Source organism: Coregonus lavaretus, assembly GCF_964263955.1.
Source record: "Coregonus lavaretus genome assembly, chromosome: 4".
Lineage (NCBI taxonomy): Eukaryota > Metazoa > Chordata > Actinopteri > Salmoniformes > Salmonidae > Coregonus > Coregonus lavaretus.
The window spans coordinates 456,297-481,575 of record NC_139991.1 but is presented as its reverse complement, the minus strand read 5'-3'; the positions used below and the strand labels follow the sequence as shown (position 1 = coordinate 481,575).

The 25,279-nt window shown below is 44.0% G+C and overlaps 1 protein-coding gene across 1 annotated transcript in view; it reads right to left on the bottom strand.

Moving 5' to 3' along the window:
- Positions 1 to 8,984: 8,984 nt before the first annotated feature.
- Positions 8,985 to 25,279, bottom strand: part of LOC311128536 (uncharacterized protein) — a gene marked incomplete at its 5' end in the record, with an annotated part of 42,956 nt that continues 26,661 nt past the window's right edge. Inside the window, 2 exons of the mRNA XM_084160727.1 lie at positions 8,985 to 9,653; positions 11,276 to 11,320. The remainder of the gene's footprint in view (positions 9,654 to 11,275; positions 11,321 to 25,279) is intronic.

Sequence of the window (25,279 nt, the reverse complement as noted above, 5' to 3'; positions counted from 1 at the left end):
AAGTAATACATATTTTTCACATTTTTATAAATTGAAATATTGATTTATATATTTTCATATTGGAATTGCCATTTACAGTATAGTCTATATAATAACGTTTTATGTTCACAATCCCTCAATATCTCAAAAGGTAGAAATAAGACAATAAGGAATAAAATAACACAACTAAAATAAAACCTACTCATACAGAGATGATAAGGAAACTGGAAAACAATTACACACCTGTATGTCATATAGGGTAATGATAGGCCTACTCGTATTGATACCCATTGGCAAGAATCTTTGCTGAAAATTATATCGGCGATAAAACTAAGAGGGACAAGAAAATAGGTCTGCAATTTTGTAATGTCCCGGGCGGAAAAAATCAATGGCCAGTTAATTGATGTGAGTGTTGGTGTGAGATTGTAAACAGGGTGATTTGCAGCCCAGCCGAGCGAGAGACATTTTAAATGAGATTCACCCCAGACGGTCGGACTATACTGTGTTAACAATCACGGGATGAATGACACAAACAGCAAGAATTTTGGGGGTCTGAATTGAAATAAGTGGAGGAATGAAAGCGAGGGATGGGGGTAGGGGTTAAATGAAAGCAGTCAGAAACTCACTCCCACCCACATTGAGAGGGGCAATTAATTGGCAGCACTGGAAACAAATGAATAGGAGGGCATCTCTCGCTTATAATGAAAATATGACAAAGTTATTAACAATTATATCATATTCATAAAGCGGGTACTACTAGAGTAAGACATAGCCTATACATTAAGATTGAGTCTATTGAAAATAATATGTTGGTTGTTTCACTAAATAAAAAAGTAGTTATTCTCTTGAGTTAGGGAGAATATTTTAGCAATGCAGGGAAAAGTGACTGACGCTGTATTTTGCGCACACATACTCAGTGCGCGCTCAATCTCTCTGTCACGCGCAATCGATACGCAGCATATAAGAGTGGGAGATGCGTGGGACCATCATTCACTACTATCACTGACATCCGATAATTGATCATTGCTCAGAAAACACAGAGCGTTTGACCGCATAATTGAATAGCATAAGCAATATGGGCATTTCCACCGCACCCCGAGACCTGTGTTGTTGGTGGATCCCATAGATCAGTCTCTTGCGAATACCCCCCCCCCCCCCCCCCCTCTGTAATAGAGGGCTTTTGTATAACACCGCATTCAACATGTAGTATTCACACACAGTTCTGTCGGTTTCTAAACACGATGCCCAAAGAATTACAACTAGTTGGATCACACTTTGAACTAGGTCAGATGCATTAGTGTGCTGGAGGCTAATCGAAATTATTTAATTAATGTAAAGAAATTAGACAAGTTGTTTCACGGATACATTTATGAGGGTTTTCCCTCTGTAAAAAACGGATAACGGTCTGTCGTCTTCCCGGTATAGGCTACCGCCCATTACACTATTCAATGCATTTACTTACCCAGTAGGCCTAGGTTGTATCGGCCTAATTTACATGCGAACAGTTGAAGAACACGGGACTATTTTAAGATCCGGTATTTATCCAGATTCACTCGAGCGCCTCATGAGGATAAAGAAGGATTTCAATAGGAGAAAAGTAGCAAATAACACATCATCAACTGACATGGGACAAGACAATACCCAGCTGAAAGAATGAATATTGCTTTACTAGAATGTTTCCATTTCAGTTGAGTTTCAGTGCTTCACAGTCATGCGTGCATACATTTTTTTTGTGTATGGGTGGTCCCGGGGATCGAACCCAGTACCCTGGCGTTAGAAGCGCCGTGCTCTACCAGCTGAGCTACAGAGAACCACATGGTAGGCCTACTTCTAAACACGATATAATCAATTAGTCAGCGTTTTAATTTCAAACGCAGGCATTTTACAATAATCATGATCAAGATGAATACTGGACAAGCAGAGGATGGCCTCATTTATGACACTGCCGTCCTTAATGCGGATTAAAGTCTTGATTAAAGGGATTTCATGCAGAGACCAGCCTGCTACACAAAGCCATAGTCATTTATTTTCCATGTGCTAACTTGCTAGAATTAAAAGTAGGCTTATGTTACTTCTAAAGGTTCAGAGTATTATACAACTATAACTAAGCTATTCAATACAAAAACCCAAGATAACATAACTGTGGATATTACATATTATATTGTGACCTTAGTTGTTAAAATTATTTCAATACATATTTTTACAAAATAATATTATTACAATATTTATTAATAAATAAGATTACACCCTGTCAATCATCTTTATTTTTGTGATGTATCAAGTTTCCATCAGCAATAACAGCAAGAGAACTGACAACCCACTTAAAAATAAAAATACAATCATATTTTCTGTAAGAACTCTCCCCTGTTTAAAACTCTAAATAAGACAACACAATGTGCCATTTGGCAGGAATCCCTTTGAAAAATGGTCTGCATTAGAATTCAGTACCTGCTCCATGCAGCAAAGAATGATGTCCATTCATTAAGAGATCAGACCTCTTCTATTGTCCTCTTGCAGGCCTGCTACACTTGTCCCACAGATTGTGTCTCCCCATTGTTGCCCTCCACAACTTCCTGGAGCATTACTCCATATCAATAGGAACTTGTTTGTTTTTACATTATCTTAGCTGGAATTACAGCCTCTCCTTTCAGGTCTGGCTTGTTTGAGAAAAAACAAGCAAACATTCACAAGTGTCACAGTGGTGCCAGAGGTCATCACTCTCCACCACTCTGTTTCTCCATTTTGTGTGTGTGTGTGTGTGTGTGTGTGTGTGTGTGTGTGTGTTGTCAGGTTAGCTGTTGTCCAGGTACTAGTGCTGAGAGCTGCGGGTAGATTAATAAGTATCTGACCTAAAGGCTTACTACCAATCAGAAGGAGTGAGGTGTGAGAGCAGAGAGCCAACAGTTGATCTTGTATTTACGGCCATGAGACACTTAGCTAGAGTATGCATACAGGCTTCAGGATGTTAGTGGGGGAGTGAGAGCTCCTTTCAGCTCCAAAAATAATATAATAATAATAATATGCCATTTAGCAGACGCTTTTATCCAAAGCGACTTACAGTCATGTGTGCATACATTTTTACGCATGGGTGGTCCCGGGGATCGAACCCACTACCCTGGCGTTACAAGCGCCATGCTCTACCAATTGAGCTACAGAGGACCACATGACATGCACGCCATGGTAGGCCTACTTCTAAACACGATATAATCAATTAGTAACTAGGACACAGTGGGTTGGGGTTGGTAAAATTGTTCATACATGCTCACATCCCAGGTCGGGCTTAATAACACATATGTATAAGGCTATTTTAATGGAATTATTTGCCTCTTTTGATTGAAGTAAGCGTTAGAGTATTGTTGCACACACAGGGTGTACGTGTGTACTTTCGTAGGAAGTGGTATTTGTGTGTGCAACACTTGATAAGTGTGTTTTGCTCTATTTAATGATCTTATGTGATAAATACATTTAGGATATTAGATATTTGATTTAAAAAGTATTTGTGTAAATCCATATACTGGACCTCAATGTCTGTTTCTCATTAGTTCAACCATCCCCCAAGAGACCCAGAAAGTTTTCTCAATAGATAAACAGTCATTCCCAGAGATGCAATCATCAAATACTCTCCATTGGTATGATACAAATTCACTTGATTGTATTTGATGAAACACACTCGCTTGAGTTGGAATAATGATAAACATGTTGGCACTCTGAATACCACCAAGATTCTAATTCTGGAATCCTTCATATTCTTTTAAAACAGATTTTGCTTTCATATGACTTTGACAAATGATATTTGGAAACAGAGACGCTTACTTTGTTAGATGTTTCACTGGAGTCAGAATTACACTGACACACATCACTTCAGACATGGGAGTTAGAGGACAAAACACTTTAAACATCTTGAAGAAATTACAGACATCACCAAAAAAGCTGAGTGTTTATGTATTTTTAAGACCCTGGAAGAAAAACTGAAAATTACACTTGAAATTATCCCTACAACACCACATACACTCGCAAACATTAAACATATGCATATGACGTTTCTTCGGGTGAACCAACCAAACAGGCAGTGTAACTTACTACCCCACAAAAGGCCATGCATGCAGGTAACAAAATGGAGGGAGAGCGAGCAAGTCAGTGAACACCACGAAAACCATATGTCCTCGCAATAAATAACCCTGAAAAGTTCAAACATATCAAGTGGTTTATTTGTAGCGGTCCTGGACACAAGATGTTTATCAGCCACCGTCAGACAGCCATGCTGGTTGGCCAGCGCTTTAACTCTGTCTCAGACAGCCCCTTATTGCTATTGATAGTTAGCATCAGTGTCCCGGCTGAGAAATGGAGCTGCTGCGGGCAAACGGTGGCTATTGATCTCACGCTTGTCCCTGACTTGCCTGGAGCCAAAGGAGCGGGATGGGAGGTCGGGTGTACCACTACACACTCCCATCCCCCCCCCCCCCCCCCCCCCCCCCCCACCGGCTGGGGAAGTTGGGCTAGTGTAGTGGTACACTCGGGGACTACTGTATATCTGTGACAGATAGCTGCCCTCAGTATTTACTCTAGACACCTTGAGGAGTTATGAGGTTTGAGGGTCCTATGGGGTATGAGCCTTTAACATACTGTAAGTACATCAGAAAATAAAAAATTGCAAGAAGATAACTGCAAATCTCCCGTGACATAATTTAGCCCAGTCTTCAGTTGTGTTTTTATTCTCGTTCAAATGGTGTCATCTTATAGCTGCACTGTAATTTGTTGGCCATTGTAATAAAGTTGAACAATATTAAAGTATTACAGTATTTCAGGTTCAGAGTGTTCTTTCTCGTTGTTGGCATAATGACCCCAATTTACTTGGGTGGACAACAGTTGCCATGCTATCTCCATGCTGGGCAAAAGTGGCTTGAGATATATCAGATGAGTATTTCAAGATGTTCTCTACATCATTCATGTTTCCCCCTCTGCCCCTATAAAGACAATACTGCCTTATTTTTAACGCCTTTCCATTTTTAATTGTTCTTTAAAACAAGCACAAACTCACATTAGACTGAACTGAGGTTATGGTGGTTGAAATGTGTCACTGTCTGGAAAAGTAAAGTGAGGAGTAGTAGAGTAATGTGAGGTCCTTCTTTGTAAAGCCGTCTGTTATTGTATTTCATAGGGACCACACCGTAAAGCGCTGAGTGTAGACTACACTAAGGAAATATCTGCAGAGCAATAACAACTAGCAGACAAGGTTGGGGTCAATTCCATTTCAATTCAGTCAATTCAGGAAGTAAACAAACGTTACAATTGAAATGGAACTGACCCCAACCCTGCTGGCAGATCTTCTCTGACAAACGCATTCAGGAAAATGTGTTATGATTAGAATAGAGCATTTAATTCCTTATCATGTCTACAGTATTACTGTATTTGGCACCGTGAGAGAGGGAGACAATGCCCAGAGGTTAATGTGTCATACTCATTTAGCCCACTAGCTCAAGCACAGTCGGATGTGGGACTTCAGAGAACTCCCTCTCTCTCCCAATGACTACCACACTCACTACCTAGGGGGATGTGTGAGTTTATTCAGTGACACTACAGCAGTGCCCCCCCCTCTCTCTCTCTCACCCACCCACTCCCTCTCTCTCCATCTCTCTTCCTCACTCTCTATCGCTTTCTCCCAGTTTCTCTCTCTCCCCATCCTTTTTCTCCTTCTCTCGTTCTCTCTCTCTCTCCTCAGCCCTACTCAGGCAGTGTGTCAGACAGAGCAGAGCTGCAGTCTGCAGACTCTCTCTCTCTCATTGAACAGAAACACTGCCCTCTAATCTGAGTCACCTCCCAGCTTTTTGGCCTGGCTGTCTTGTCTGTCTGTGTTGCTTTCTATGCCCCTCAGTGTCTGGCAAAGAGCATAGTGTGAATCTCCTTACCTTTTCATGACCGAGCTAGCTACGTTAATTATGTCTCTAACGTCTGAAAATTGAAAACTTTCTCTTACAACAACAACAACAATGATTTACGCACATGCACACAAGTACACTCACACACAGGTCTCTTTTCAAAGAAGTTTGCTTTTTTATGACTTCCTCTCCCATTCAGTGTCCCTCCCCTCTCTCCCAGAGTGCCCTGGGTTCTGCTGTGAAAGAGCCTGGGCTATTATCCCCCTAAAACTCAAAACCCAGCTTTGTTTTGTCCAGATAGCTCTGCTTTTCTCTGCTCTACTCTCTCGTTAATATTCACAGAAAGAGCCCTGGCTTTCACAAGACGGCTGCTCTCACAGTTTAGTTTCCCCGCAGCCAGCCCAGTAACAGCCCCGTGAGTGTAAACATGCTGGAGGGAGGGACGTCTCCTGACAAACATCTCCCAGGACGTGCCACCCTGGCCCCCCATCGGATCCCCCTGGCCCCCGTCATTCACAGCCTCCAGCCTGGCACTGGAGCTAAACAGGAACGTGAGAGTACCTACTAGACATCACTGCCAGAGGGTAGCGGGCACACACACACACACACACACACACACACACACACACACACACACACACACACACACACACACACACACACACACACACACACACACGCACACACACACACACACACACACACACACACAGGCCTCCATCCCCTGAATAGCCACACTCTCAAGTCTGCTTTCTGCAGTGGAAAATTGGGGGTGGATGCAGCCTACAGTGACATTAATTATGGAATAAGTATTACATTTATGCTAACTATCATAAGCTATTTCATATTTCATAGAATCATTTAAGAATTATAAATAACAAATAACAGTGTTTCAAATAATCATTTAACTAAGCATAGCTACCATGGACAACAACATAATACTACAATGTTATTTAAAATGTTTTACCATGTAGCCTTTATTCAACCAGGTGGCTCAGCTGAGAACCACTTCTATCAAGGTAGTATTATCTTAACCTTGCAGCCTTACACTCCCTTCAACCCCACCATGGTAAAAAAAAACACACACCATGTATTAAGTACAGGCCCTATATTTAAGAGCCAAGCGCATCACTCCACTCCAAACATTGATAACGCAGCAGACCGTGTGGCAGTCAGACCCCTGGTGATGTTAACAGCACACTGCTATTATCGCAGGTGGGATGGCTAGCTCCACGCTGTCTCCCTCACCAGCCACCATCCAGCCCACAGCCACATTTACATCTTAATTACCTGGCCAATGAATGGGGCTGCACTTTGGCTTCATTTGTGACATTCATGAAACCTAATTTAAGGTATAAGAATAGCCCCCATAAGTATCGGTGGCGAAAGAAAAGTACCATTCTTCAACATTGTGTAAAAGGTAGTAAAGGGACTAAGTAATGCATTTTTTATACAGTACCAGTCAAAAGTTTGGACACACATACTCATTCCAGGGTTTTTCTTTATTTTTTACTATTTTCTAATATAAAATAACACACGGAATCACGTGGTAACCAAACAAGTGTTAAACAAATCCAAATATATTTTATATTTGAAATTCTTCAAAGTAGCCACCCTTTGCCTTGATGAAAGCTTTGCACACTCTTGGCATTCTCTCAACCAGCATCATGAGGTAGACACCTGGAATGCATTTCAATTAACAGGTGTGCCTTGTTAAAAGTTAATTTGTAGAATTTATTTCCTTCTTAATGCGTTTGAGCCAATCACTTGGGTTGTGACAAGGTAGGGGTGGTATACAGAAGATAGCCCTATTTGGTAAAAGACCAAGTCCATATTATGGCAAGAACAGCTCAAATAATCAAAGAGAAACGACAGTCCATCATTACTTTAAGACATGAAGGTCAGTCAATACGGAAAATGTCAAGAACTTTGAAAGTTTCTTCAAGTGCAGTCGCAAAAACCATCAAGCGCTATGATGAAACTGTCTCTCATGAGGACCGCCACAGGAAAGGAAGACCCAGAGTTACCTCTGCTGCAGAGGGTAAGTTCATTAGAGTTAACTGCACCTCAGATTGCAGCCCAAATAAATGCTTCACAGAGTTCAAGTAACAGACACTCTCAACATCAACTGTTCAGAGGAGACTGCGTGAATCAGGCCTTCATGGTCGAATTGCTGCAAAGAAACCAATACTAAAGGACACCAATAAGAAGAAGAGACTTGCTTGGGCCAAGAAACACAGGCAATGGACATTAGACCGGTGGAAATCTGTTCTTTGGTCTGATGAGTCAAAATTTGAGATTTTTGGTTCCAACCACCGTGTCTTTGTGAGACGCAGAGTAGGTGAACGGATGATCTCCACATGTGTGTTTCCCACCATAAAGCATGGAGGAGGAGGTGTGATGGTGTGGGGGTGTTTTGCTGGTGACACTGTCTGTGATTTATTTAGAATTCAAGACGCACTTAACAAGCATGGCTACCACAGCATTCTGCAGCGATACGCCATCCCATCTGGTTTGCGCTTAGTGGGACTATCATTTGTTTTTCAACAGGACAATGACCAAAAACACACCTCCAGGCTGTGTAAGGGCTTTTTGACCAAGGAGAGTGATGGAGTGCTGCATCCGATGACCTGGCCTCCACAATCATCAGACCTCAACCCAATTGAGATGGTTTGCAATGAGTAGGACCGCAGAGTGAAGGAAAAGCAGCCAACAAGTGCTCAGAATATGTGGGAACTCCTTCAAGACTGTTGGAAAAGCATTCCTCATGAAGCTGGTTGAGAGAATGCCAAGATTGTGCAAAGCTGTCATCAAGGCAAATGGTGGCTACTTTCAAGAATCTAAAATATAAAATGTATTGTGATTTGGTTACTACATGATTCCATATGTGTTATTTCATAGTTTTGATGTCTTCACTATTATTCTACAATGTAGAAAATAATAAAAAATAAAGAAAAACCCTTGAATGAGTAGGCGTGTCCAAGCTTTTGACTGGTACTGTAGTTGTGGATAACACATGGCACTGACCGACAGATATAGTGAGTTTAGGTATTTATGATGATAGCTGGGAGTAGCAGCCTCCTCCCCAAAATTACAAAGCAAATTGTTGGAACATGTGCGATGTATGACAGAAAACAGATAGCTCATTGGGGGTGATCCGTGTGATTTAAATGGCAAGTGATTGAACAACAAACTCGCATTAAGACTGTATTGATCAGTTCACTGTTTCATTTGTGATCAATAAAACAATAGGTAGGGGCTGAATCCAATACAGGCAGGGCCAGGGAAGAGACTGGACTGGAAGTGTATCGAACCCTCTTTACTGAGGTATGGAGGAGAGAGTAGCCCGGGACTAGATAACAGGAGAAGTAGCAGAGGACCATTTCTATATGGCAGATGGTCTGAAATAAATATCTTGAAAGCTTATCCATCCTTATCCAAAACCTTCACCTATTTGTAAGAGAGGAGGGAAAAGAGAAGATGCAAGAATCCATGAAAGTGTATTGAGACTCACCCATTGAATCTACAGAGGGCTGTTTTATACAGAGCTTTACACTCCTGAGTCTGACATTCACCCCAGTGATAATAAAGGCCACAGTGCAAACAGTTCTACTTCTGCTGTAAACCAAGTGAACATGACTATCCCCTGTGTCATCACTATCCCCCTACAGGGTGATTGATGTGAAATACGCACATTTCATTTTCAGCAGCACAGTGAGACACGCTGCTCTTCTGACATAGATGAACGGGGGACTGCATGATGAATTATAGCACTCTGATTTATCACGACAGGACGATCTGAAAAATACAAATGAACAATTAGCAAATGTGGTCTTAATTAGCTGTTTCCAGACATTACAAAGAGCTTGTACAATAATGTACATGAACATGTCTCATCTCTAATCTTTAGGTAGTTAAATGAATATTACTGTGACTTAATTAGGGTTAATTATATAATTTCCTTCCAGTTATCACTGATCATGGACGTCAAATACAAAAGGAAAAGCTACACGTATCTTAATTCATTATTAATTAATGAATCACCAAGCGTACCAAATAGAAGCTGCATGACTTGGTCAAAATGAAATCTGGCCTCAATTGGTTGATCTATTCAAAATAGACTAAAGCAGGAGGGGAGGCAGAAGGGTGCACAATTGGCCCAGTGTCGTCCGGGTTTGGCCGGTGTAGGCCGTCATTGTAAATAAGAATTTGTTCTTAACTGACTTGCCTAGTTAAATAAAGGTAAAATAAATAAAATAGATAAAGAGTACAGGAAACAGTTTGGGACCAGGGTTTGTTCTGGTCTGGTTGGCTAAGTTCAGGCCTTGTTAGGGCATACTAGGTTGGAGACTAGGGGCTTGTTATACTTCATATTCCCACACCTCAACACTGGTGTTCCTCATACCCTGTCTGACACACAAACAATCCCCCCCCAAATTAGGATATGTCTCATAATTCAATGTCACCAAATTCAATTGCCATCAGGAACATTCAATTTGTCTAACCCTCCTCCCCAAATAATACCTTGATTAGAGTAGACTCTATAAAAATATCAAGGGTAGGCCTAAACTTATGTAAACAATACATTGTTCTGTTTAGGACAAGGTACAAATCAACAGAATTACAATGAATTCGCAAATTTAAGAAGGCATCCTAATGCCTTACATAATGCAGGTACAGAAATAGCGTGTGGATTATACCAACCTAACAGACAGGATAATTGGATTGGCAGTGAATGGTTTCTAGCTTCACATGAAGTCCATAAACCCATGCTTGTTCTCATACAGGGATATTTGAAAACCTCTCATGGTGAAATGTGTCTACTTAGTGTGCTTAAGCGTTACAGTGGGAGCATTCTGTTTATTTGTAAAATTGTGTTGAGAAGATGAATTGCTTAATTGAATGATGAAAGGCGTAAACACAAACACAATATGTGAACATACAGCGGTGAATGAGGTGAGTTTCCCCTACTACTGTATGGAAAGCTCTTTGAGTACCTCAGTTGGTAGAAAAGCGCTACATAAATCCAATCAATTATTATGAAATTACATGCATGTATAGTAGTACATACTTAACAAGATCAGAGGATCATCTCAGATTTGTCCATTTGGGAAAAATAAAGAAGGATCAAAAGTTGACACGTAAACATCGGGGAAGCACAGTTCTGTATCAAATTAAATCTGCAAGGTGATGTGTGTGTGTTAAAGAGAAAGCCCACCATCAGCCAGAGAGCTGGCAGTAAATATCAGGCGTATAAATGATCATGTGAATACATGGGGCTCATAAGCTCATAAATCAGACTCCTCCTCTGCAAATTAATGTAGTTCACAGCTGACAGAGGGAAGGCACAAATCATAAATACTGTGTGGCATATTAATATTACATCAAAAGTCAAGAGGATTGTGTTATAACATACTCACTCTGCAACTATGGTCCTTCAAGCCTGATCCCGGACTTTCAGCTCTCTAGGGAGAGAAAGTGTTAAATAGTTTTGGCTACTACATTGTATTGTGTCATGGTTAACACTTGTCAATCATTGCTCAGTAGATAATGCTATCAGAAGTGCTAGTGTGCGGACATACACTATATATACAAAAGTATGTGGACACCCCGTTGCTGACAGGTGTATAATCGAGCACACTGCCATGCAATCTCCATAGACAAACATTGCCAGTAGAATGGCCTTACTGAAGAGCTCAGTGACTTTCAACGTGGCACGGTCATAGGATGTCACCTTTCCAACAAGGCAGTTTGTCAAATTTCTGCCCTGCTAGAGCTGCCCAGGTCAACTGTAAGTACTGTTATTGTGAAATGGAAACATCTAGGAGCAACAACAGCTCAGCCGCGAAGTGGTAGAATGTTGACAAAAGGTTGACAAAAAAGATAGAGGGAAAGTGAGAGAAAGAGGGAGAGAAAGGGAAATAAAGGGAAAGAGCAAAAGACAGTCAGGGGAGAGAGAGAAAGAGCGATAAGAGCGATACAGAGAGAGACAGAGAGAGACCAGAGAATGTGTTAAGGAACCAGAGACTGTGCATGTGGGGGGCTAATGGTAGTGGGGGGTGGTGGAGGCGGAGGGGGGTAACTGAGGTTGCAAGGCAATTTCTCTTTGTTATCAAGTGAAATGACTCTGCAAATATGACAATAAATCACGTCGGAAATCAATCTGAGAGGAGGCGACTGCGAGCCACTGATAATGCATCAATCAATATTTAATGTTTGGGCCTTAATTAATCCACAGACGCCAAGCATTCTTTAAGTGACAAAGAGGAGTGAGGAAAAACGAGCCGAGAGTGCTTTAGCATAGAATAGCTCTTATATCAAACAGGGGACACTGAACGGAGAGGCCTCATCAGTCGATTCCCTTTTTTGTGTGGTTTATTAGTCTTCCCTACGTAATTTACAGAACCAAGACAAGCATGAGACACGCCGTGTGGCATGGGATGTATCAGAATCATGCATTGTGGGACTGGTGATTAAAAAGATACAAAAGTTAATGTGTTAATATACAACAATGAAAAAAGACTCAAATGAAGTAAAACCTTCCTCAATACATCCAACACTGACATAGTACAATTATTTATAAGTGGCATCACAGTAATTTCATTTGAAAAGTTTTAAAACTATCAGCTAATTCTCTATTCTGTACCAAGGTGTCTCCAGGTTGTGAGAACACCGAGACCCTCCCTAATGCATCAGCTGCCCCTGCCTCCAAACCTGTGCACCGATGACATCTCCATGTTTGATCCATGCGAGGTAAATGCAAGGCCTCTCTCACAGTTGCACAGAAGAATCCAAGCCTGAACGCTGCAACTGCAGAGCCGTAATGGAGGCCATGCTTACCCTGAGCCCTCTGATCACACAGACAAAGTCCCACAGGTACTAATTACTGCATCCACAATGCAGAGATACTGTAGCACAAAGAAATAACACAGGGGACGGCTGACATTTGGATACCTGCAGTCAGATTCAGCCGGATAATTGGGCCACAATCACCCACAGAGAGGGAGGTGGTCCACAAGGTGTGTTTAAAGGAGCTGATGGATAAGATGGTCTCTGGATGAATATAGTAACAGTTAACTAGGCCAGGTCAGACCAAGTTAGTGAAGCTGCAGAGAAACACAGCAGTAGTACTTCAAGTTACAAAAGACTCCTTAATAAAGAATTGCTTAAAGAGCTTCTTGAGATGTGGATAAGGGGATTATCTATAAGGGCCTGGGTATTGTTGACTGAACATATTGATAGTGATAGCAGCGTTTTATCTGTTGTGTGATTGTCCTTAGATTTACAGCTCTTCTTTCATCTTCAAAGAGAAAAAAAGATACATCTGGAGCAAGGTTGAATTATGCTCACATCAAATAAAATGCAACACACTACATGCATGAAATTGTAGACATTCTTGAAAAGTCTTTGTCTCGACGTAGAGCTAAACCCCCACTTCATTTTTACCACAAACCTGAATACAGGTCAAACGAAAACATTTTCTTACTCAGTGACATTTTTGTCACCTCAAAAACACAGTATCTTTCTATTCCTGATACCTATCTCAGATATTGAGAATGCTCTGAGGCACTAACAGAAATATCTTGGCAAGTTCACTATTAAGCCAGAGGGTAGCCCCAACACATTTCACAACAATATTACATGTACATCCTCAACATTTCAAAAACCGGAGTGAATAACAAAAATAATATTCCACTGAAATGAATGACAGTTCTTATGCCATTTCCTGCTGGTGGTGTGTCTGATTGCAATAACCTCCATGGATGATGTAATGAGACTTTATAGGATACTTCCTCCGTGGTGAACTGTAACATAAAACTTAGTCTACATTCGCTTGGCTGTGTATGCACACATACACACTGACACCTTATGCACATATAGTCACATATATTGTACAGAACATACAGTACACATGACATGACATACGACACAGCTCATACACTTGACATAGGGCTACATATGACACCACAGGCCGATAGGGAGCCACATTAACCATATTTACAGACTGTCACACGTTCTAAAAACTAGAAATCCAGAGGCAACCCATGCAGCATCCCCTTTTCTGGTCCCCTGCTACTCTAATGCACAATGGCTCGCTGTACTGGAGGAGCTATGCAGTTGCCAATAGCACATATCCAATTGGTCATGCTCATTAAAAGCGAGGGGGCTAAAACAAGCAGAACGGAAAGTGAGTTGTTGGGCAGACAGAGGAGCCATTTGGTGATTTATTGGGATGTGCTGCTGCGAAACGCAAAGTGAGAAATGAAATAAGCCAAAGTGTGAAACAGCAACACTGAGCTGCAGACAGACAGAGCTATGTCGTAAATACCAGGAGGTTAAATAAGACATCGGCCCAAATGGCAGTAAAGTGCCTTAATTCCCCCAGACATATGTGAACATGTGTAACTATATCATCAAATCCCCAAATGCCATGGGTGGACATGTTCCCCGCCATGCAGGCTGTGTCTGTGTCTGGGTGGGTGATGTAATAGTAGCCTCCTGTCAGGACCTATCAGAGCAGAATACATGAACATGTCTGGGGAGAAGACAGGCTCATATGAACTGACTGACTGGAGAGATACTGTACTTCCTACTGAAGTGTACTATAGGATGGACAATGGTGGTGTCTAAAATATGAAAAAAGCTAAAAGAGTTATTATACAAAGATGTAATCTTAATCATTCATAAACTAAAAAATATACTTTTAGGAAACTAAGAAATATACTTTGGGGAAAATAAGAAATACGCTTATAGGGAATTTAGAAATACACTTTGGGGAAACTGAGAAATATGCTTTTGGGAAACTAAGAAATATGATTTGTGGCATCTAACAGCAAGTAAAAGACAACGGTTTTACCATGAATACATAAACACCCAACAAAGAAGTATCACACCACTGATGCCCTTCTAAACAGACTTCTCAAAGTCTCTCGAGACTCTCCCCTCCCTCCAACCTCCTCCTTGGCCCTAGAGTAGACCACTCTCCCCGACTGCCCCCACCCTCCTCCCAGTCCCATCTTTAGTGTTTATTACAGGTGACCTGCATCTTCAGTCAGAGGCTAAGTGGTGGCAGGCTGGCGGCTGGAAACAGGCCTGACACACAGGATTTAATGAATCTCCTGATGTGACAAACCTCATCCACAAGATGCCTTTAATGCAGCTGTCTGCCACTAGAGCTGGGTTCAAATTTTATTTGAAATTTAAAATACTTTATCTGGGCTTAATTTAGCTTACCTAGTGCAATGGGACCAATGGAATAGTCCCAAAGATGTGAACCCTGACTACTTGGAACTCCAGACAGGCTCAGTCGAGTTTAAAGTATTTGAAAGAAAACAAATACTATTTGAACCCAGGCCTGGTGTCGGATACCTCTAATGCAAGCTCTCAAAGCATCTCTCTCCCCTGATGTGGACCACTGCCACAAGATGCCAAGAGACAATGGGGTCCAGAGGGGCACCTGACATTCCATTCCTGCCTCATAAAAAAACTAACAACAGGGGACGAAAAAACTCAGGCAAGGAGGGGATCCATCTCCTATGTCCCCGACCGACAAACGAAGGAAGGCTTTCCAGCTGGATCAAGGCTACGTCTGATGATGTCACCCCTTTTATCATCCCTTTGATTAATTCCTCTGTCAATTTGAGATCCAAATTTGTTGCTGTGGTTTTTAGAATGCATCCAAGCAATATACAAGCTGATTGCATATAAAATCATAGGCTCGGGTAATGGAAATGGGGGTAGAGGGGGGTGGGAAGGTGGAGGGTGGGGGTGGGGGGGTCTGGGTCAAGGAACTTTAGGAATGTAGTGTTGTTCTGTCCTTTAGTGTAACCCTGCTCCTGTGCCAGGGTGGGGGCTTTCTCTCTAATCCACGCTGATTTGGTAAACACTCGCACTAATACCGCGGCCAGGGCCCTAATTCTGTTGTTTTCTCCCTACTAAAGAAAATGTGTATTTCTTGGGCGATGTCTTGAAGCAGATGGATGGAAATGTGGGGATAGATTTAATCTCACTAAGGCTCATGCTCAGATTGGACCCACAGATTAGGATTGCAGCCAAGTATTTTCAATAATTATTCTCTGGTTGAATTAAACATATCCTCTTAACACGAAAACATACGCTTGCCATGCATGTCTGACTGATGGAACATCTGTAAGGATCACTGCTGTTATTGAGTGGAGAAAACGTATCCATAGGCTTTAGTATTCTCCATTTGCAGTAGAAATGTACAGATTTTATATATAATTTGGATTAATTCTAACTGTAAATATAATGTACAAATAAGTATATGAAGTTATTATACTGTATATATACAGCAGAAATCAGATATTTTATTAAACAATCACATAGACTGAGAGACTGAGAGCATGCTGGCAAGCAACATCCATTTGAACACTGACTATCTCCTATGACACAGGGGACAGCATAATCGCATAACAGCATCATTTGAAACAGCGTCAATTGATTGAATTCACCCCCTTGTCGCCTGAACAATGACCTGGAAACGTATCTCTCTGCTCACCTGCTCCTCTGATTGTCCCGTATCAAATTCATTTTATTTTTCTTCCCTCAGAGACAATCAAACAATTGGGCTTGTTTGCTAATTGATGGCAAAGTGGCAGAAGCATTCATCTTAGAGATCCTTCTATTTGTTGGTATGGAGCCATGGATAAAGACAGCTCATTGAATAAGACACCTCTCCCCTGACTGGCCCAGGGACCATTGTTATTTTATCACTCCCCATTTTCATAAATCTCAGGTGGTAACCTGCCAGCCAGCCCAGTGTGGCCCACCCCAGATGACACCATGTAAAACAGTTACCTGCCGGCCTCTCCTGCTGATGTTATCTGGGGGATGTTGACAATGAAAGCAACTGCTCTGTAGACTACCTTGGGTCAGCCCCCCTCTCTTCCCTATTTTGCTACCTCCTTCCACCTCTCCTCTCGTTCCCCCAGGAGGTGGTGGTAGTGGGGGGGGGGTCACTCGGTCTCCTTTCCCAGATCTTATCAGGCCAGTGGAGGACCTGCTCCCCTCTAATCACTGGCCTCTGTGGAAATGACACAGTGTAATATAGTCATTCAGGCTGTACCATGTGTGTGTGTGAGTGTGTGTGTGTGTGCATGTTTGCGTGCATATGCACAATGCATGTTTGTGTGTGCGTGCATGTGTGTGACTATGGTTTAATAAAGGGAAAAAAGCCCAGAGCTGCAGCAGCAGAAGCAGGCAATTTTTGTTTTTACAGATTAAAAAAGCAAATGTTTTAGAAGTCATTAAGACGGACTCAGCAGAAAGCCTGCTGTGGACTTGATTTAACACGCCAGGCCCGTAAGTCAGTAGTGGGTGTAAATAATGTATTCATTTTTAAAGAGATTTTTCTCTCCTTACAAAGATAAAAAACAACATCTCCATCTGGTCAAGTGTGAACTGGGACAGAGCTAGATTAAAGAATGTTGTGTTATCTTATGTGTGGCTCCACCGGCTTAATGTCCTCAGAATCAATGCCCTTCCAACAAGTGGTTCATTAAAACAGAATGGCAATGTTTAATTCTGTGTATTACAAACGTGTACTGGCACTCATTCCAGACCTGCCAGTGGTGCTATAGACTAGAGGGATATGGTAGTAGGTGCCAGGTGCACCCGTTTTTGTCAAGAACTGTAACGCTCAACAGCTTCCAGTGTGTATCAAGAATGGTCCACCACCCAAAGGACATCCAGCAAACTTGACCCAACTGTGGGAAGCATTGGAGTCAACATGGGCCAGCATTCCTGTGGAACACTTTCAACACCTTGTAGAATCAACTCAATATTAGGAATGTGTTCTTAATGTTTTGTACACTCAGTGTATATCCTAATACATACGGTCTAACCGCCTCAGGATTATAATATCTCACACCAGTAAAACCAGTAACCAGACCCACATTAACGAAAACACTACAGCCCCTCCCCCACCATGCCTGTTAGCCAACCAGCTCCGCCCAAATAACTCATCACCACTTCAGCCACCATCACCGCCCGGGACGAGAGCGTCCCTCCGCGGCTTTGTCTTTTACTGCCAATGAACTGCACCAATACAGACACCAAAAAATAGAGAGAGTTTTATTCCAGCTTCTGATCATTAATGTACATAAACATGGAAGTGGAGCAGGAGAGGACAGCAGCGTGTCAGCTAGCTAGCCCTTCTCTCCCTTGTCTCCTGTCTCTGTTGTCTGTATGGCCCAGCCCCAATCACTCAGAGAGTCATATATATAATTCATGAACCCCCCCTCTGGCTCCTCTCCCATGCCCTGTCCAGCCTCGGAACAGCCACGCCCAGCCCTATAAAGGACTGTGTTGTGGGGGTATGAAGTTGTTTGGTGCCAATATCTCGTCATGCTCAGAATGACAATGGCTTGATCCTGCCTCTATCGATCACGGCAGAACAGACAGGGCCTACCATGATATTAGCCAAATATTATTAAAACTTTGAACCCCTCGCCCATAAATTAGGAGCTAAATCGCCCGGTGCCGTTACGTGGGGAGAATGTATGGGCTTCCGTCGTCTTCAAAGTAATTACACACTAAACGGGAAGCGTGGCTGGGCATTCTGCAACGAGGGAAGTAGTGGAGAAGCGGAAGAGTGGGGGTAAGAAGGGAGGGAGGAGGGGAGGAGTGGGGGTGAGAAGGGAGGGAGGAGGGGAGGAGGGGGGGTGAGAAGGGAGGGAGGGAGGAGGGGAGGAGTGGGGGTGAGAAGGGAGGGAAGGTGAAAGAGGAAAAGAGAGAAGGATTTGCGATCGGCATTATGTGCTTGTTACAGTTTCAGTACATTATTCATTCATCAGGTCAGGCCAACCTGAGTATGGAGCCATTACCAGGCCTAGAGAGACCTAACATCTGCTGTTAAGTGCAAGCAGGCGATACTGTGACATGTTTGCAATCTTGTCCTCTTCAGATGTTTGGCCTACAGTGATACACTTCAAACACTTGGCCAGTGCTACTTTCTTTCACCCGCTCCAACTCTCTCTCTCTCTCTCTCTCTCTCTCTCTCTCTCTCTTTCCCTTCTCTCTCTCGTTCTCTCTCAGCTGAGCTGTGGTACTGATACCCTCTTCTCCTTGACTTTTTCATTATTTTCTCTGGTATCTGCTGCCTGTCTTATCTCTCTTTCTCTCCCACTCTCTCTCCAACTCTCTTTCTCTCTCTCTCTCTCTCTCTCTCTCTCTCTCTCTCTCTCTCTCTCTCTCTTTCTCATATATATTAGTATCCATCACTGTGCGTGCTAAACAATTATGAGATTTTACCTTCTTTCATTGGATCATGCTAGGTAGATCTCTAAGCAGGTTAGCATCTCACCCTCTCACAGGTGGAAAGGACGCCATGTTTACTCTCTCTCTCTCTGACCTGGACACTGTAGAAGGCATCTCATGTCATAAACAGGTATGGACTAGTAATGTATTCTTTGTTGTGTTGTAGGGTCATTGTCAGTACTTAGATACAGGATAGGTGGGAGATAAGAAGCAGGTGTATTTTGGTGGCTGATGCCTCCTTCAGGCAATGTGCATCAGTTACCCCCACCCACCTGACAGGCTAGGCCTACATGGGTACTGGGACTGGTGGGGGCTGGGGATGAGAGGGGGAGGATGGGTTGGGGAGGATGGGGCTGGGGCTGGGGGAGAGGAGCATGGTAGTGATAATGGATGGAACATCTGCTGAGCTGCAGGTGTCTCCTCCTCCTCCTCCTCCTCCTTCTCTTGTCACTGTGTTAACTGATGATCTCACCCTGCTACATCGCTGTACTGATCATAGTCCCCTTTTGTTCATAGCCACCCTCCCTCCCCACTAAACAAGTGACTGTGAAACACACGTCCCTGGAGCATAACAAACGACACAGAGTGTACGTGTACCTGTAGGCCCAAACTGACTTGAGGTCACAGCCATAGCTCATCTCACCAACCGACAGCGTGATGTCCCATGACTTCAGAGGAAAGGCATTGACACTGCATAAGAATGATCCTCGCTCACCACAGCTTTATTTGTTTTAGGAAGATGAAGACATCATTTTTTTTGCAAATACAGCTGGCAGGCAACTTAAAAGGGCCATTAGACTAGGTATTGTAATTGTTGAAAGATAAGAGAGCAGAGGACAGGGAAAACTGCACACAAGACAGAGGCGGTGGAAGCGGGGGCTGGGCCCACTCTTCAAAGAGATATCAATTTTGCCATTAGTTCAATTTGAATTGATCTCCCCCCTCTCAAACACTAAGAAACAGATGCCAAGATGCTTTTGTTACAGTGCCCCCAAACACAAAGCAGCGGATAAAGCAAAAGAGAGAGAGAGAGAGAGAGAGAGAGAGAGAGAGAGTGGAATTCAGCATCTCTGAGCCCTTTGATTGCTATCTTGGGGCTATACAGAGCAATTACTGGCTGGAACCATTAAAGAGGCTGATTACAGGCAGGCCAGACTGTGGAGGGAGCAGCAGGCACAGACAGGCCAGGCAGATTCCAGGTACCACTCAGCTAGCACGTCTGTCTGCTGGGCATGTCACTCCCTTAGCTCGGCCCTCGGCCTTCACCGCAACACCTGACCAGCGGACGCTCACACTATGGGGACACTAATGAGGACACAGACAACCCATCACACCTATAGGCTGAAAGGCACAACTCCTATTACATCTATATGCCAGTGGGGCTCAGCTCTGTGGTCAATGGGGCTCTATCTTGTCTGTTCATTACTAGACACTACAGCCGAGGATACAATGAGTCAGAGAACAAAGTATTTTCAATATGACTAAGACCAGCTCATATATCCAGGCCACCGTCCTGTCCCATCTGTCCACAGTCATACTATATCACGTTGGTTTTATTTCCTCTTAATAAACATGCTACCATTTCATACAAATCTGCCCAATCTGCTATCGTTCCATCTCCTGAGTAACCTAGTTATGTGATATAGGATGCATCCCAAATGGCACCCCATTACCTACACAGTGGACTACTTTTGAACAGAGTTCTATGGGCCCTGGTCAAAAGTAGTGCACTATATAGGAAATAGGGTGCCATTTGGGATGTGACCATGGAGTGTATATATAGTGTTGGCCAGGGTCACTGTACTCTGGTGTCTCTGGCTGCTGGTCTCATCTAACGCTTTGAGGTGTTCAGTTGGACAACAGCCCCCCCTCACTTTCCCCCCATCGCTCTGTCCCCGTGTTCCTGCACGTCGCTGGAAGATGAGGGGGTAGGCTGAAGGATAGATGGATGGATGGATGGAGGGAGGGAGCAATAGCATGGAGGAAGGGAGGGAGGAGAGGAGGGGGGGCAGATCATTTGTTTCCAGTTTTCTCACAGCTCCAGGCCTGGCGTCTCCCACTTCTGTTGATTTACGGCCTTTCTCGACACAACCACATCTAAGAGAGGAATAATTAGAAGCCTCTAAAACTGGGCAGTTTAAGGCTGTTGTAATGAAATTTGTTGGCCTGCAGTCGGATGTGTTAAGGGTGGGGATGGGGGTGAGAGGGGTAGAAGGAGGGAGGGAGGAGTGGCTGGGCAGGGTGGTGTAGTGCTAGGGGTGTGGATGGAGGGAGGCAGGGAGGGAGGAGGGGTGGGGGGTGGCTGGGCAAGGAAAGCAGGGGAGGTAGGTGGACTGCACATACACAACTCCACCCTCCTCCACCCCAGCCCATAAGCTGTGATCCAGCTCATTCAGAGAGCTTCATAGAGAGCGAGCCTTTACAAGGTCATTTATTCCTACCAACTCCTTGTTATGGTGATTAAATATATCCCCAGTCCAAGGCATCAATTACTGGGCAGTGGAGCACCACAATGGGGCCTGGCTGAGGGGGCTGGCGGGCTGCTGTCCTGGCTGCGATGTGAGGAGGAGTTCCAGGCCCAGAACCTGTCCCCAGCTCCAGGAGGGGTGTGGAGCAGTGCCTTGGGGCCTGGCTGAGGGAAGCCTGGCTGGGTTAGCCCTTGCTGGGGGACCAGCAGCTGGGCTGCCTCCCTGGCTCAAGTGAAGGGAGCTCCAGAGGGAAGGCTGCTGAGTGATTTAGTCTTACAGCTCTGAGGTCAGCAGCTCTGATGCAAGGCGTTCTAAACAACACAACACATGCAGGCTTCCTACAAACAACGGCTACCGCTCTACAGCCCATCTCCTGCTCTGGCAAAAGGGGGGGGGGGGTGATGGAACAACAACATTACAGCAGTAACTATAACGAGCTATTTGGAAACTGCGGGATGGTTTTTTGTTTTCAAACTATGTGGTTTTATTGTAGGGATTTATAAACCTATCCTCACCACTGAAATGACTGTCACACTTCTCCATGGAAGATAAGCGAGTAGAAAAACACAACACAAAAAATAACGGTTATTACCGCTATCATCCACAAAGAACTATAATCTTACCCTATGCCATCGCCCATAGCCCAAAAACCTATTTCCATTTATCTTTGGTTGCTAGTTTTCCTATACAAGAAGAATGTCACTTCTCTTTTGACCATTAAATTGAACTCATACATCACATCAGTGAGTTTCTCCGGTTTCCACAGGCAGCGCGGTCAACTACATCTACACATTCTGTCCCTCTGTACATGGTGAGCCATGGTGGGCTCAGCCAGGTGACCTCACCCCCACCACCACCACAAGCCCTGCTTTGATCAAATCAAATCAAATCAAATTTTATTGGCCACATATACAGGTGCAGACATTACAGTAAAATGCTTACTTACAGCCCTTAACCAACAGTGCTTTTCTTTTTAACAAAAAAAGTAAAAATAAAACAACAACAAAAAAAGTGTTGAGAAAAAAAGAGCAGAAGTAAAATAAAATAACAGTAGGGAGGCTATATATACAGGGGGGTACCGGTGCAGAGTCAATGTGCGGGGGCACCGGCTAGTTGAGGTAGTTGAAGTAATATGTACCTGTGGGTAGAGTTAAAGTGACTATGCATAAATAATTAACAGAATAGCAGCAGCGTAAAAGGATGGGGTGGGGGGGCAGTGCAAATAGTCTGGGTAGCCATGATTAGCTGTTCAGGAGTCTTATGGCTTGGGGGTAGAAGCTGTTGAGAAGTCTTTTGGACCTAGACTTGGCACTCCGGTACCGCTTACCGTGCGGTAGCAGAGAGAACAGTCTATGACTAGGGTGGCTGGAGTCTTTGACAATTTTGAGGGCCTTCCTCTGACACCGCCTGGTATAGAGGTCCTGGATGGCAGGAAGCTTGGCCCCAGTGATGTACTGGGCCGTACGCACTACCCTCTGTAGTGCCTTGCGGTCGGAGGCCAAGCAGTTGCCATACCAGGCGGTGATGCAACCAGTCAGGATGTTCTCGATGGTGCAGCTGTATAATTTTTTGAGGATCTGAGGACCCATGCCAAATCTTTTCAGTCTCCTGAGGGGGAATAGGCTTTGTCGTGCCCTCTTCACGACTGTCTTGGTGTGTTTGGACCATGATAGTTCGTTGGTGATGTGGACACCAAGGAACTTGAAGCTCTCAACCTGTTCCACTACAGCCCCGTCGATGAGAATGGGGGCGTGCTCAGTCCTCTTTTTTTTCCTGTAGTCCACAATCATCTCCTTTGTCTTGGTCACGTTGAGGGAGAGGTTGTTGTCCTGGCACCACACGGCCAGGTCTCTGACCTCCTCCCTATAGGCTGTCTCATCGTTGTTGGTGATCAGGCCTACCACTGTTGTGTCATCTGCAAACTTAATGATGGTGTTGGAGTCGTGCCTGGCCATGCAGTCATGGGTGAACAGGGAGTACAGGAGGGGACTGAGCACTCACCCCTGAGAGGCCCCCGTGTTGAGGATCAGTGTGGCAGATGTGTTGTTACCTACCCTTACCACCTGGGGGCGGCCCGTCAGGAAGTCCAGGATCCAGTTGCAGAGGGAGGTGTTTAGTCCCAGGATCCTTAGCTTAGTGATGAGCTTAGAGGGCACTATGGTGTTGAATGCTGAGCTGTAGTCAATGAATAGCATTCTCACGTAGGTGTTCCTCTTGTCCAGGTGGGAAAGGGCAGTGTGGAGTGCAATAGAGATTGCATCATCTGTGGATCTGTTGGGGCGGTATGCAAATTGGAGTGGGTCTAGGGTTTCTGGGATAATGCTGTTGATGTGAGCCATGACCAGCCTTTCAAAGCACTTCATGGCTACAGACGTCAGTGCTACGGGTCGGTAGTCATTTAGGCAGGTTATCTTAGAGTCCTTGGGCACGGGGACTATGGTGGTCTGCTTGAAACATGTTGGTATTACAGACTCAGTCAGGAACATGTTGAAAATGTCAGTGAAGACACTTGCCAGTTGGTCAGCACATGCTCGGAGTACACGTCCTGGTAATCCGTCTGGCCCTGCGGCCTTGTGAATGTTGACCTGCTTAAAAGTCTTACTCACATCGGCTACGGAGACCGTGATCACATAGTCATCCGGAACAGCTGGTGCTCTCATGCATGCTTCAGTGTTGCTTGCCTCGAAGCGAGCATAGAAGTGGTTTAGCTTGTCTGGTAGGCTTGTGTCACTGGGCAGCTCGCGGCTGTGCTTCCCTTTGTAGTCTGTAATAGTTTTCAAGCCCTGCCACATCCGACGAGCGTCAGAGCCAGTGTAGTACGATTCAATCTTAGTCCTTTATTGACTCTTTGCCTGTTTGATGGTTCGTCGGAGGGCATAGCGGGATTTCTTATAAGCGTCCGGGTTAGAGTCCCGCTCCTTGAAAGCGGCAGCTCTACCCTTTAGCTCAGTGCGGAGGTTTCCTGTAAACCATGGCTTCTGGTTGGGGTATGTACGTACGGTCACTGTGGGGACGACATCATCGATGCACTTATTGATGAAGCCAGTGACTGATGTTCCAGTCTGTGCTAGCAAAACAGTCCTGTAGCTTAGCATCTGCGTCATCTGACCACTTTTTTATTAACCGAGTCACTGGTGCTTCCTGCTTTAGTTTTTGCTTATAAGCAGGAATCAGGAGGATAGAGTTATGGTCAGATTTGCCAAATGGAGGGCGAGGGAGAGCTTTGTATGCGTCTCTGTGTGTGGAGTAAAGGTGGTCCAGAGTTTTTTTTCCTCTGGTTGCACATTTAACATGCTGGTAGAAATTAGGTAGAACGGATTTAAGTTTCCCTGCATTAAAGTCCCCGGCCACTAGGAGCGCTGCATCTGGATGAGCGTTTTCCTGTTGATTTATGGCCTTATACAACTCATTCAGTGCAATCTTAATGCCAGCATTGGTTTGTGGTGGTAAATAGACAGCTATGAAAAATATAGATGAAAACTCTCTTGGTAAATAGTGTGGTCTACAGCTTATCATAAGATACTCTACCTCAGGCGAGCAAAACCTCGAGACTTCCTTAGTATTTGATTTTGTGCACCAGCTGTTGTTTACAAATATACACAGACCGCCACCCCTTGTCTTACCGGAGTCAGCCGTTCTATCCTGCCGATGTAGCGTATAGCCCGCAAGCTGTATGTT